The following is a 16,443-nucleotide window of genomic DNA, read 5'->3' on the forward strand; positions in this document are numbered from 1 at the left end:
AAGATTACAGAATTTCTTGCCAATTGATGTTAAGCAAACATTAGTCCAGAGCTTACTTCTTTCACTCCTTGACTATGCGGATGTATGTTATCCAGATGCTAACTCTGAATTGCTTGATAAGTTAGAACGATTGCAGAATATTTGTATTCGTTATATCTTTAATCTGCGCTAATTTGACCACATAACCGAGTATCGCACGCAACTACACTGGCTCAGTATCAGGCATAGAAGAAACATTCACATTCTATTACTTCTTCACAATATTTTAAATAATTCCACTTCGCCGGTTTATCTGAGAGAGCTCATCCAACCTCTTTCACAACACGGACTATCTCTTCGTTCTAGTAACGAGAGAACCCTTTTAATACCCTGTCATCGCTGTAATTTTCTTGCCTCCTCTTTCACAGTAGTAGCCGCTCGATTGTGGAATAATCTACCCACTAATGTTAGAGACGCCCCTTCTTTATTTACATTTAAGTCAAGATTGAAATGTCACTTTCTAAATATTTAAATTGTTCCTTTATCCTTCTTCTTTCCTTCCCATCCCCTCTCCTCTCTTCATAGTATAGCGTTAATTTTTTTTATACATATTTATTTTTGTTAATCTTTGCTTTTAATTTTTGTATAAAATTGTAAGATTCACGCCACAACCATCACGCCATTTCCCCGTAAGGTTAGGAAGAGAGGATAGAACGCCACATCACTCTATCTTTGCATACAGATCTCGCTTCCTTTACATTCATACATCTTCTGATGCACGCGCGCCGATTATTCCGACTTTTGACATGTCCATCTTTAAGTATTTGTTGGATTTGGTCATGCCATGTCTTTCTCGGTCTTCCTCATTTTCTGCATCAAACAACATTCGTATTGTAAATATTCTTAGCCGTTCTTTCGCTGTCCATTCGTTCTGCATGTCCAAATCAGCGCAGAGCTCCTTTCTTGATTTTGTCGATAATGCTTGTCTCAGCCTTACATAAGGTACGGATCTCAACATTTGTGCATCTATCGTACATAGTTTTACCACACATTCGCCTGAGAGATCGCATTTCGACAGCATTCAGCCTACTTTCATCCCTGTTTTTACAAGTCCGTACGTCGCTCCCATGCATCAGGGTCGGGACCAGGACTCCGTTGTGAACTGCTAATTTTGCCTCTTGCGACAAACATTTATTTATTAGACATAATTAATTCGTTATTTATTCGCCATGTATAAATACGCATTTAACAGCAACCTCATGTATTCTGTCCATCTCCAACTGGGGTAGGAGCTCCAACAATCAGCAACTTAAACCCTACAACTTTACAGTCTCGAAATATACCGATGATTTGTTTGTAATTGCCCACCTGCGCTATCTATTTTGTACAGAGAACATTATAATGACATCATCCACCGCTACATGACAGCACTACTCAGGAAACCACAGCAAGATAGATATATGATGGGGTACGAACCAGTGGCGAATGGTGATTTTATTTACAGGTAAGCTATTTAAAAAAAAACATATATTTGTACATACATAGGAGGTACATAATTTATTGTAAATAATATATACTATAAATTGATATTTTTCTGTGGTTCTGTGTGATACAACAACTCTCATCCATAAAATAAACTCAAACGATGTGACATCGTGATAAAGGTATTATATTAGGTATTCAATTGAAATGTCAAATGGCCGAATTGTTCTAGTAATTAATAGTGCTAAAAACGGCCGCGTTGAGCGCCACGTGTCCTGCAATATGACGCATGAAAGCAATTATGGTCTTATGTCAAAAGTACCATCTCAAAGAAAAATAGCCCTTAAGAAACAATGTTTGAAATACTGTTTTCCAAATCAAGAATCTTCAAATAATTTGTGCAGTCTGCAAGTTTAACCAAGGAGAAAAAACCCGCACTGGGGTTAAGACATTCAAAATATAGTATAATTATTTGTATGAAAAAATAAGCTGGAATAATCGGCTAGTTTCTTGGCTCACCTCAGGCGCTGGGCGCGCTTTATTAAAATTTCTATTTATATTAGGATAAAGATACAAACGGTAGAAACGATTTAAAACAAACTGTAATTATTTATTTGTTTTTCTGTAAATAAAGTTACAATAAAACATTATTATGGTTAGTCAAATATAATGGTAAGCTGCGCATAATCGTTTCTATACACGGTTCGCCCCTGGTACGAACAAACTTACGAAACGAAGGCTCGACATGCTTTAAGGTCTGATCTGTTTTCCGATTTGTATCATACATTTTTAACTCTTTGGCGTTGTATATTTCGTGAATAATATTTGCATTAAAAATAATATATTGACATCACCAATGAGTCATAAGGCTCACGTCAGACGGTCTAAAATTCCACGCGGAACGATAAAATAATATATAATGGATAGACTTTTTTGTACAATGAATTCTTTTGATTTAATCCATGTCAGGCAAACGCACTAACCAGTACACCATCGATTACGAACATCGAATGTTAAGGATCTGAGCGTTAGATTTGTGAGCACCCTGACATTTCTTGAACACATATATAAAATCAGTGGTAATGCATTGAAGATGTTAGGATTTGTTCTGCGCACTGCCAGGGTTTTTGAAAATACCCGCGCACTGAGAACTCTTTACAACTCCTTGGCGCGAAGTCGACTCGAGACTGGCTCGATGATTTGGGGGCCACATGAACTGAAGTACTCTCTTATGATAGAGAAAATCCAAAAGAAGTTTCTGAGATATCTCTACATGAGAGAGTGCGGGTGTTATCCTCGACTCTACCCGACCGAGTTTCTCCAGGGTATTCTTGGCTACAACAGTTTGGAGACTAGAAGGAATGTTTATTTTGCTACACATTTTTATCGATTGTTGCGCGGTTTGGCGGCCTACGTGGTGTAGTGGTCAAGACGCTAGACTCACGCACGGAAGGTTCCGGGTTCGATTCCCGGTGAGAACACGAAAAATTAAAAATGTTATTTTTCTCAAGCCAGGGTGCTCTGTGATGTAATTCACCACTGTAATTAGGCCTCCTGGCCTGTTGTGGTGCAAAAAAAATGTTTAAAAAAAATGATCGATAATTCTGAGATTATGATGAGCATTGGTTTGTATGTTCCTGATAATTACCTAAGACAGCCCCGGCATAGATTGTTTCATATTCAGATATACAGGAGGAACCTGTCGGAAGGGCTATCGCTCTGGATGTTGATCTGTTCCATGTATCCGAAGGGTTTTTCCGGAGCAGGATTCTCCTACTATTTTGACAAGAGACTCTTTTTGTATTTTTTGACATTTTATAATATGTACGTCTTTATTTTGGTTTGTAATGTATGTATTATTTTTAATTAATTAATTGAATTGAATTGAACTATGAGAACGGCTTTTCTGTAATCGATTTTCTTTTTACATATTTATTTTATTTCACAATACGCACAAGGAGTATTTACGAAAATAGCACAGGTAAGTACAAACATCGGTAAGTTTTTTCTGTGGCTTAATCTAAAAGGGCCAATGCCAGATTTCATATTTTTCTTGTCACCATTTTGGTGAGGGTCGATGTCAATTAAAAAACTTGTACATTTACCTAGTTTAAACACACGTACGTTATTATGCGAATTAATGGAATAAGAGTATTTTTTGTCATTTTTTACGTAAAGCAACACTCATATGTCAATTTGACAGTTGTTTAGAGCGAAAAATTACGACTTACAGTTCATTAATCCTTTGGGAGCTCATATTGGTGTTTGTTGGTGTACTATATATTGTTTTTTTTACACTTTCTTAATAAATAACTCATTTTATTTAAATTGCTTGTATATTTAACAGTGTTTTTGAGTTGGTTTATATAAATCATGGATATTACGCCGAGGAAATGGGAAAAGGTTAAGTGAACATACATCAATGACTAAGAAGGAGATTGCAAATGAATGTTTTGTGAGTAAGGGAGCAGTCAGCAAGATTATTAAGCAGAAAAGAGAAACAGGGTCAGTTAACGCAAAGGGAATTGTGAAATGTGGAAGAAACCGAAAAACTGGTGTCCAAGATGAAATATCTTTAATCAGAAATAGTAACCCCAGAAAAACAAGTTACGAACATCAACGAAATTCGACAGCTACCGGGGTGATGATACACGACTCAACACTACGAAGAAGACTTATTGAATCTGGAAGAAAGGCAATTCCACCACAGAATAAACAGCTCCTGACGGCACGTATGATGAAGCAAAGGCTCATTTGGGCTGGAAAATATACCAAATGGACTGTAGAAGACTGGAAGATGGTTCTGTTTTCAGATTAGACCCACTTTCTCGTACAGGGGTATCACACAAAATTTGGCAGAAAAGGTGGGGATGAAAAACTTACTGTGGCTCATATTGACCAAACGGTGAAATATTCTGTGAAGAAGATGTTTTGGGGCTGCTTTTCGTATATGGGGACCGGATCTTTAATACAAATAGAAGGAATGATAATTAACCTAAAGTATAAAGCTCTATTGGAGCAGCACTCGAGTACAGAACTGAGTAAATGTTGTCCCAGTGGTGGGGCTGTATTTCAAAAGGACTCAGCTCCTTGTCACGTATAGAAGTTTATTATTAAGTATTTCAATGATAAAAAGATAACTCTTTTAGACTGGCCTGGAAATTCGCCTGACCTTAATCCTATAGAAAATTTGTGGACGATTTGTAAATCTAGGATACAAAAATTGGACTGCACCACCAAGATGATAGAAGATTTGGTTTCGAGATGACAGAATAAAAGAAAATGGCCGAAGTTTAATTGATTCCATGCCAAAACATGTTCAGGCTGTTATAAAAGCAAAAGGAGGACATATATCATATTAAATAAAAAATATTTAATGATTGTACGTCACCTGTAACTCAAAATATTAATAAAAAACGTATTTTATGATTACAAGGAATTTTATTCCATTTATTCGCACAATGATGTACGTGTGTGGTAATATTTTTTTATTAATATTAGTTATCAAAGACGTCAAACAGTTCATTATAACGTCACAAAATGCCTAAGTGGATCTGAACTTTTTTGGCGCAAGTCTTTCTAGGACTAAATCTTTAATGTTCTTTAGTTGTGTGGGGTTCATAGTCCATGATCGATAGCACACACGTGCATACTAATTTCACTTGAAATTATTTTACGACGACCGATGAAGCAAGTCAGCGTTTTCTGTTGAATTCAATACATTACATTCTGCGAAACACGAGATCAACGTCCTGCAGTACATTAACATCGTCACTACCATGGAGAAATGAACAACAAAGGAACGCGGTAAATAAAGATAAAACAGGACGTGGTAATGCCCAGTTCAGTCAGCCAGTCAGCCAGCATCAGTCAGTCAGTCAGTTCAGGGCGCGTAGTTCAAGGGCAGTTACTTCAACTCCTCATCGTCGTAACACTCGCGCGACACAATTCATTATTTATTCGCCATGTAATACTTAAATACACATTAAACAGCAACCTCGTGTCTTCTCTGTCAATCTCTAACTGGGGTAGAAGCCAGGGGCGAATCTTGTACAGAAGCGATTATGCGCAGCTTACCATTATATTTGACTAACCATAATAATGTTTTATTGTAACTTTATTTACAGAAAAACAAATAAATAATTACAATTTATTTTTAATCATTTACACCGTTCGTATTTTTATCCTAATATAAATATTAATATTTATGAAGCGCGCCCAGCGCCTGCGGTGAGCTAAGAAACTAGCTGATTATTCCAGCTTATTGTTTCATACAAATAAGTTTGCTATATTTTGAATGTCTTAACCCCAGTGCGGGTTTTTTCTCCTTGATTAAACTTGCAGATTACACAAATTATTTGAAGATTCTTGATTTGGAAAACAGTATTTAAAACATTGTTTCTCTTTTTTTATTTTTATTGGAATTTTTATTGAAGTAGACATAGAAAAGTCGGTAAGTAGTTATATACAAATATTTAATAACATTTAGTAAAATGTTAGACCACAAAGTTAATGCTTTAAATATTAATAATAAAGCAGAAAGCGGTGGATGATGTCATTAAAATGTTCCCTGTACAAAATCGATAGCGCGGGTGGGCAATTACAAACGAATCATCGGTATATTTCGAGACTATAAAGTTGTAGGGTTTAAGTTGCTGATTGTTGGAGCTCCTACCCCAGTTGGAGATGGACAGAATACACGAGGTTGCTGTTAAATGCGTATTTATACACGGCGAATAAATAACGAATTAATTATGTCTAATAAATAAATGTTTGTCGCAAGAGGCAAAATTAGCCGTTCACAACGGAGTGCTGGTCCCGACCCTGATGCATGGGAGCGATGTATGGACTTGGAAAAAGTTAATGCTTTAAATATTAATAATAAAGCATAAAGTGTCTAAAAGATGCAGATTAAATCGGCATTTTAAAAGAATTTAGAATATTTTAATTGTACCTAAATTATTCAAAGGCCCTACGGGCGTAAATATTGTTTAAAAGTTATTATTAACAATTAAAAATAATGTAACATTTGCTATACTTAAAAAGCAGCCTAAGAAATCCTTGAGTGTCTTTATATAACCGGTTCGTGAAAATTAGGTAGGTATTTTATATCGTAAAAGGTCTCTGGAGACCCTGGGGTGACTTTGATAGTCAGTAACATATTTTATACTAAGTTTGCTAGCCATTAAATTCATAAATTGTAAATAGGTAGGTAGATATTGGATGTAAGACAATTGTTTGTGAGGTGCCTACTACTTAAATTTTATGATAAATTAAGTGAGGTCAAAAGAACCCAAGAAAATATAAACACTCGTTCAGCAAAACAAATTAACTGTATTGTCCTATTTGTATCAACCGCCTTTGGTAAAAGCCATATAATGTAATGAGGAACTTCAGCCCTACGGGAAATTGGATACAAAAAATGTTTTCTTGCGCGGAGTAAAAATTAGAGCATTAAATTGTACGGCAAAGTTTCTTGAAAGTGTACGGAAAAATAATAAAAAACTGAACTTCCTTATTTCTCCAAAAATATTTAATAACTTATTCCCAAATATAAAAGACTCAAAATGTAAAACAAATTTAATAAAATAAAAATAACTGCACATATTAATAGTGCAGCGAAAGATTTTTTTGAAAAATATATGCAAATCAAAAAACGTAGTACTTCATATAATTGGTACACATATTATTTATATTTTTATGTATTTCATTGCTTTATATTTGTTGTTTATTATATATTATACTATATTATTTATGTTTAAGTAACATGTATTCTTGGCACATATATTTACTTTATATTTTTATAATAACAATTTTTAATTTCTTACATTTGATTAGCTAGGCATTTATAATTAAGTAGAATTAATTTTTCTTTTTATGTTATTGTTTTATTAGTATAGATCTACTTATGCTCTAAAAATAAAAAAATCTTCATCTTAGAACAGGCTGTGCCATGTTAGATGGAGACTATCATAAACAGAGAATACTCCGTTTTCATTTTACATTAATTAGTTTTATATAGATTCCCTGTTATTAAGTATGTGTACTATTTTTTTTGCTATAAATTTATAAAATAAAATAAAATTAAAAATTAAAAAAAGATCGTTATTAAGAGCATTTAAATTATTTTTTTCATACATTTTTCAGACACTGCCGAACAATTTAATGCTCTAATTTTATATTTACCGTAGCACTGAACTTCCTCGTGTGCTGCGGTGTGTTATTCGGCGGCCTCCGTGGTGTAGTGGTCAAGACGCTTGACTCACGCACGGAAGGTTCCGGGTTCGATTCCCGGTGAGAACACAAAAATTAAAATGTGTTTTTTCTCAAGCCTGGGTGCTCTGTGATGTAATTCACCACTGTAATTAGGCCTCCTGGCCTGTTGTGGTGCAAAAGAAAATGTAAAAAAAAAAAAAAAAATTCATAACTTCCTTCCATATCCTCTCTTCTCTCTTCTGCAGCCTCTAAAATTAAACTTTAGAGGGTTTTTGTTTTTGAACTGAGCGCGCGCCGATCCCGCACAAGCCTAAATTAGGACCTCCACGACGCGCAGCGATGCGACGTCACCTCGCAGCCCCCCTCTTCTCGCGACAAACCATTTCCGGCAGTCAAAACAGACTATCTAGTCATAGTTTTAAATATTATGTAATCGTTATAGTTTTACACACGAGGTCATCGAAAGAACTCAAATATTGGTCGCGGCAAAACCTCACACACCGAAAACGAGCCATAGAAGGTAATTCCTATTCGCATCAAAAAATATTTTATAACATTGTATATTATGATTGGTAAAGATTTTTATAATTGTTATTATAAAATTATACTTCCTATATGGGCTCTTAAAACTTGAAATATTAGCATAACTGATTCATGTTTATTTAAATAATATTCTTTCATGCCGAAATTATTCATAATGTTAGTCACAGTTTGTGATAAAAAGACATTGTTATTCAAATTTTCACGCTGTTATTAATGAAATAAGAAAAACAATGATGCTATTATTCACTTCGAACATAAGTATGTTTTGTAATTTACCTTTTATAAAGATCAAATTGACACTTGACATTCTGCTTTTTTTTGGCCGTAAAAACGGTGTAAGAAATTGTAAGTTGCATCAAAAGAGTCATAATGTCGGTACCTTAAGCTAGCCGGACCGAAGGGGGGGATTCGAATCCCCCATAGACCGATTTGGTCAGTTTCACTTTATGCGGAACTAACAGATAAACTTAGATATTTATCTTAAGTTTTCTAAAGACTGAAACATATCTTAACCAAAGAAAAATTAAAAATAGTATATTACGCTTTAATCCAGTCTTCGATAACATATGGTATAATAGGATGGGGAGGAGTCTTGGACGCGCATAGTCAATGACGCGAAAAATACAATAAAATACTATACAAAAAACATAAGACTATTCTAGTAATAAATGTATTATGTAACTTAGTAGACATTATAATAATAAATATATACATCTCCCCTCCCCTCCTTATCCTCTCTTCAAGCATTATTGTCCTTATCCCGCCCAATTTACAGTAACTTAATGTTCTTAAAATAAATATTTAAAAAATCTTTGATTATTGAGTACATGAAAATAACATTTTTATATGTATAACTTGTATGTATTTATTTGATATGTAATATATTTTCTTTACTAACTTTGTATACTAAGTAGAAATCTGTTATTAATTCTGAGTTTATACACTATATCTGTTTGTTTACTAAAATATGCATGTAGAACTGTTGATTTCCCAAATAAAATAAATAAAATAAATAAAATGAATAAAATGAATAAAACAAATAAAACAAATAAAACAAATAAAACAAATAAAACAAATAAAACAAATAAAACAAATAAAACAAATAAAACAAATAAAACAAATAAAACAAATAAAACAAATAAAATAAATTAAATAAATTAAATAAATTAAATAAATTAAATAAATAAAATAAATTAAATAATTAAAATAAATACGTAGATAGTGGACTCCTTAGTTTTAGAAAATTATATTTATTTCAGTGCCTGAAATATGTTTACTTGAATAGGGAATTGTTTGTTGTATTAGTGATATATCTGATAGTGTACTTTCAGTTCCAGGATGCAGAAGTTCGCACAGAGGCACTTCTAACATGTTGGTCCAAGATCCTTTAATATTTAAACCAAGGAACTACAAAACATTAAATCACTGGTACAGTTTAAAGTAGGTTTGAGGTCTTGGATTAGCATGGAAGGAGCAGATACACATTTTTAAAAAATAAAAAAAATAAATGCATAGTGCAAATAAATCATATTTTTGTAATTTTTAGCAATTTTCAATTTTCTTTTATTTTCTTTTCATGGTCATGTCATACCATATTTATATGATATAAACTTTTTAATAATTAAAAAAGGAATGGCCCACGCTCAGACGCTGAAGTCTTTGTGGGTATTTTTTCCAATTCATGTTATAGCTTAATTTTAAGATTTATTTATCTAAAGTGTATCTTTGTAATTATATTTCCATGTAAATAATATGTGTATGGAAAAAAAAAGTATCATAATCATTCCTTTTCCGCACCTAATGGTGCATAGGGCATTGCATTGGTCCACCAATCGCAGCGTATCTTGATCTTTTTTGTTACATGATGGTAAGATGATCAGTCTTACGCTTCAGGTGCCACTCCAGGGACTAAACACCCTTTTAAATAAATATTTCATATCAACCATGTCGGATACCGAACCCGAGACCTCCAGCACGGTAGGCAAACGCGCTGACCATTACACCGCGAGGCCGACAGTACTGCCTTGTGTATCCTGACCTTTCGGTTAGCATGTGCGCTTATTTCTCCATATAGGGTTCTTCGTATAGTGATGTAAAATTTATATTTCCCCCGCTCCATTCTACGGACGATATTATATCAATATCATCACACATTATTTAATTACTGTCATTATATCATCAAGATTGTAGTAAATGGAGATAGTTTGAAACGGGTCGAAAAATTTGTATATCTGGGTAGTATGTTTACTAGAGATGGAAATATGGACAAGGATATTGAAAGGAGAGTTAGAGCCGGTAACAGAGTTAATGGTGCCTTAAAGTCTGTCGTAGCAAATAAGTGTCTATCGCAAGAGGCTAAATTAGCAGTTCATAATGGAGTTCTGGTACCAACCCTAATGTATGGAAGCGAAGCATGGAGTTGGAAAAAAAGGGACGAAAGAAGACTGAATGCTGTTGAAATGCGATCCCTCAGGCGAATGTGCGGAAAAACAATGTATGATAGGTGCCCTAATGTCGAAATTAGAGCAGAATGCAAGGCTGAGTTAAGCATTATCGACAAAATTAAGAAAGGTCTTTTGCGATGGTTCGGTCATGTGGAGCGAATGAATGATGAAAGAACGGCTAAAAAGATTTATGATGCGAATGTGTCTGGTTGTAGAAGTCGAGGAAGGCCGAGAAAGACATGGCATGACCAAGTACAACAAATTCTTGAAAGTGGTCATGTGAAAAGTCGGAATAATCGACGTGCGTGCATGAGAAGATGTATGAATGTGAAGGAAGCAAAGGAAGTGTGCCAGGACAGAGTGGTGTGGCGTTCTATCCTCTCTGCCTACCCCTCCGGGGAAATGGCGTGATGGTTAGTTAGTAGTTAGTTAGTTAGTTATATCATCAATAATAATTAATTTTATAATGACGGAATTGAAGGTAAATTATACACCAAGGTTATGGAACATCAATGTCAGTATAATATAAGTTATGTCATGTTCCATAATATAATGGAAATCTGTAGATAAAGTCAGGACAGCAAAATATACAGACGCGATCAGCGGGAAGGATTAATTTCCTATTAAAAATGCGCTGTAATTGGTGTACACATCGTGGTTTAATATTCCGAAAGGAGTCAAACAGGGATGTGTAATGTCACCATGGTTGTTCAACATATACATCGATAACTGTATGAAAGAACTGAAAGATTTAAGAATGGGAGCAAAAATGAGTGGTATAACTGTTAACTGTCTTCTGTATGCGTATGATGCCGTGCTTCTTGCCAGCGGCAAAGAAGACCCGCAATTCTTGGTAACAAAAGTCTACGATGTATGCAAGAAAAGCGATTTGCTTATGAATGTTAATAAATCAAAAGTGATGGTTTTTGAAAGGGATGAAAATATAACTAAATGTGAGATCAGCGTGAACGGAGATATTCTGAATCAGGTAGAAGAATTTGTGTACCCGGGAAGTCGTATGTTTACTAGGGACGGAAAGGCCGAGAAAGTTATTGAAAGGAGGGTGAGTGCCGGGAACAGGGTGAACGGTGCACTAAAATCTACTTTGGCAAACAAATGTTTATCGCAGGAGGCTAAACTAGCAGTTCAAAGGGGAGTTCTAGTGCCAACTCTAATGTATGGGAGCGAAGTATGGAATTGGAAAAATGATGATGAAAGTAGGTTGAATGCTGTCGAAATGCGATCCCTCAGGCGAATGTGTGGTAAAACGATGTATGATAGCTGCACAAATGTCGAGATCCGTGAAGTGTGTAAGGCTGAGACATGCATTATTGACAGAATCAAGAAGGGGGTGCTGCGTTGGTTTGGACACGTAGAGTGAATGGACAGCGAAAGAACGGCTAAAAGATCTACGATGCAAATGTTGATGGATGCAGAAAACGAGGAAGACCGAGAAAGACATGGCACGATCAAGTCCATCAAATACTTGAAGATGGACATGTCAAAAGTAGGAATAATCGACGTGCGTGCATGAGAAGATGTATGAATGTAGAGGAAGCGAGGTCTGTGTGCCAAGATAGAGTGTTATGGCGTTCTATCCTCTCTGCCTACCCCTACGGGGAAGTGGCGTGATGGTTTGTTTGTTGTTTGTTTGTGCAATTGGTGTACTAATATACGTTTATGTACATTACAAAAATATTTCGAGGCACACATAGCACGAAAAAATTAACACTTAAATTAAAATATACGAAGATGGTAAAATAAAAATACCGAGCAATTATAGAAAAGGAATGCTATGCTATTTGAATTTTTTTCACTACTATAAAAGCAGTTGCGGTATTTCCATAGAAGCCCAAAAGCCGGGCTTGCCTAACCGATTTCAAATCGAAATGACCAAATCTGGACCTAACGATTATTACAAATAATTCATTTAGTTGTTTAAAATTTAGCGCGCTCGTTTGTAAAGTCGTCATTCTTATCTGGAGACGAATTTAGCTGAAACCCGAATCCCATAAAATCCACGTGCACGGACGCTGGCAGAAGCATAATGTATAGTCATCTCGCTCTCTCATGTGGGCTTCTTATGTGGCTTTCTCGTCGCAAGAAAAATTACAAACATTGCATTGCGAATACAAACAAGGATAACAAATTTTAGTCACATGGATATAGGTATTGCTTTTTGTACAGAGGTTAGTTTTCTTAGTTAGTTAAGGTTCCACGTTTGCGTGTGGAAGCGATAGAACAGATCGAACGTTTTCACGACTGTTTATTTTGCGTTTGTTTTTTTCTATCTTTGTTAGGTTATTTTTCTCTAAATTAGTTTAAGACCCGCATTGCGCTACTTATACATTATGTTCACAAGCAAGATTTTTTTTTAAATGGGATTGCTTTACTGGTTAACCCTAGGCACGCTACTGTAATGAAAGATGTCGATATCCGAAGAGATACGGTTGAGTAAAGACATTTATTTATATATTATATTATATTATTATATCATATTATAAAATTAATAATCTTGGTGTATACATAGACCAAAACTTAAAATGGAAAGACGATATTAGTAAACTAGTTAAACGAATTAGAAAATGAGTATACATATTTATTAGATTAAGGAATATTTAAAAAAATCAATTATTTAAAAATAGATAATTACTCAACTGTACAATCTTTGTTACAATATGGTATTGTGGGATGGGGTGGTGCATATTCCAATATATTAACCCTCTTAAAATAGTACAAAGATTAATTATTAAAGTTATTTTTAAAAAACCCTCAACATTCAATACGGAAAGTCTATATAAAATATTTAAGGTTCATACAGTGGACACTCTTTATAAAATAAATTCTATTTCACAAATTTATTAAGAAGAAAAAATAAAAGAATTTGAGATGAATAAGTCACTCAGATACCAACATAATATTAAAATTCCTAAATTCCACACAAGTCATGGTCAAAATAGCTTTGTCTTCAAAGGTGTAAAAAATTATAATAATCTTCCCACTGAACTAAAAACTATTAAAAATAATATATCAATAAATAAATGTAAAGTTAATCTCAAGAAATTTTTTGAACACGTGTAAACAACATTAAATTTTAATTAGTATGAATGTAATATTGTTTTATGTTTTTTCTTTATATATCCTAGGTTTTTATTTTTCTTTCTCATATACTCATATTTAAAATTATATAAACAACTAAAACAGTGTAAGTCACTCTCCAAGCACAAGAGTTAGTCTCTTTTTTGGAGAGTTACAGTGATAACATTTACTAGATGAGTAAAAGTAGATATGTTTAGAATTTTACAAAAACGTGTACTTTTTATGAAATTTATTAATCAAAAAAATTTAAAAAATATTAGAAAAATCACATAAGCAAAATTACAGACAAATATTCTACTTATTTAAGTATTTACTAAGGATGAATCAAACAAGTGAAGGAGTGTAGTATAGCCGAATACTTGAAAGGATCTATCAATTCCTATAATGCTTGTTCTAAGGAAACAATACCATGCGCCAGAAAAAAAAATAATGTAGGAACGTATTTGCAAAAGTGTACAGCTTTTCCAAATATCAACAGTATATTGAGTTTGTCCAAATTTTTGTAGACACGGACTGGATTCAACTCCCTGGGGAGCTGTTAATATTAACATATTACAACAGAGATGAAGAACATCTTAGAGGAGGTAATATAGAAGTCTAAGCATCTACGGGGCTTATGACCTGTCATTGGCTGGTTTAAGAGGCCACTTTACACACCGTGTATCATTTACCATTCTGCCCGTATTTGAACATCTATATTCCTTCAATTCTTTCATCTGTTGATGCTGTTGAATTGAAGAGCTGAAACCTTTATTTATGCGGGTGAGATTCATCTAATTGAATTATTTCACCTACATACTAGGCAACGCCTAAAAAAATTTTTTTTTCAATTTCTATACTTCTTTATGGACCAGGTGGATAAATAAAGGTTTCAGCTCTTTAACTTCACAGACATTAACAGATGAAAGAATCGAAGGAACATAGATGTTCAAATATGAGCAGAATGCTGAAAGTTACACAGTGTGTAAAGTAGCCACTTAAACCAGCCAAACTTCTATATACCTTCCCTAAGATGTTTTTCATCTCCGTTGTAATATGTTTTTCAAATATCTTTATAAAATTAACAAATTACAACAGGGATGGATGATATCTTAAATTAGGGAATATGGAAGTCTAGCATGTACAGGGCTTATGACCTGCCATTGGCTGCCACTCTGCCTATATTTAAGCATATATATTCCTCCAAGTCTTTCAACTGTTGATGTTTGTGAAGTCAAAGAGCTGAAACCTTTATTTATCCACCTGGTCCATTAAGAAGTATATACATTGAAAAAAATACAATTTTTAGGCGTTGCCTAGTATGTAGGTGAAATAATTAAATTAGATGAATCTTTAAAAAAAAAAATTTTGATTAATGTACTACCAAATTCGGTAAATATAATACATTATACCGTTGTACATTTTACATGTTTTTTGACAAATATTTTTTTTTGTTGATAAATATGTATACTATAAAATGCAGTAAATAAAACATAATCTATATATTATATTTTTTACACGTTCTTTGACAAAGAACTTGATTTTTAATTTGATTTACATACTATCAGTTCTTATACTATCAGTTTTTCATTCTAATTACTATTTTTTTCCATTTTAATTATTGTGGCCCAATATGGGCACAAGCCTGAAAAGCCTTCATAAGTTCATAAATATATGTAAAATGTAACTTTATTTAAATGAATAAACAAATAAATCGTTAAGGGATTATTCATTGCCTTTATACAATCGTGTTCTGTGCTCTGTATCGCGAATTAAAATTCTGAGATGGCTTATTGGGACTCGATCGGTATACATTTCTACAACGCAGCCAGGTAGGTATGAGAATTTTATACTAAAAAATGACATTTCGCATTTTTTGCGATTAGTTAAAAGTTTGAAAAATATTCTTTAGAAATGGGCAAGTATAATCGATAGTTTAAAAACATTTTTTTAATTTGGAGTGTTCAGGGGGTGTCACTGTCACCTGTTTGTCAATACATTTCGATCCACTGACATTTCCCGCTTGAAATAGGTCGGCGTAATTTTCGGAGCCGAGGTCGGGTGGTCGGATTAACCTCGCACTCATTCAAGGTTGCCGTCAATTTGATAAACGGGCAGATCTGCCATTACCACACAGGAATCTTACATAAATCAATCAACCGCTAAAAGAACAATCAACACTTACGTAATGTCGTAAAAAAGGATCCATATAAGTGTAAAATCACGACACAAATCAGTTGCACCGTTCACTTTAAAATGACATTTCGCACGGAACTTTGGGTGGCACTTGAATCGGAAAGCTCCACTCGAGAAATGTGACAATTTCTGAATTGAAATACTCGAAAAATCCGGAACAACGTCAATTTCAATTATGTTTCTTTGAGAAAGAATTCACCCGTTTTCGTTGACACTAGAAAATTACAGGCACACTCGCACTGGCATAGGTATTCTATTCGTATTCGCCAGTACTACGCCTGACGTCACCGGACTCTTGACGTTTCGTATATTTCTACGCAAAGTCAAGTTGTTTGCCTCCTAGCGAGGGTTTTCTAAACTATCGCAATGCGAAAATCTACTTCAGCGCAAACATGGTATACGCATGCATGGTCTGATCGTTTTTTTCTTTTTCCAACGTTGCGCATTATAAAACTCGATAAAAGGTGAAGGAGAAGTTACAGAATTCAATTTTTAGTAAGGCCGT

At 34.1% G+C, this 16,443-nt stretch overlaps 1 protein-coding gene across 1 annotated transcript in view; it reads right to left on the minus strand.

The window, feature by feature from the left end:
* The window catches only part of LOC148276075 (oxysterol-binding protein-related protein 6-like), a gene marked incomplete at its 3' end in the record, with an annotated part of 65,565 nt that extends 49,341 nt beyond the window's left edge, over positions 1-16,224 (minus strand). Inside the window, exon 1 of the mRNA XM_088234788.1 lies at positions 15,928-16,224. The remainder of the gene's footprint in view (positions 1-15,927) is intronic.
* Positions 16,225-16,443: the final 219 nt, after the last annotated feature.

The sequence above is a fragment of the Micrasema longulum genome, unplaced genomic scaffold (assembly GCF_059751315.1).
Source record: "Micrasema longulum isolate JH-2025_06_02 unplaced genomic scaffold, ASM5975131v1 h1tg001289l, whole genome shotgun sequence".
In the NCBI taxonomy this organism is placed as follows: Eukaryota; Metazoa; Arthropoda; class Insecta; order Trichoptera; family Brachycentridae; genus Micrasema; species Micrasema longulum.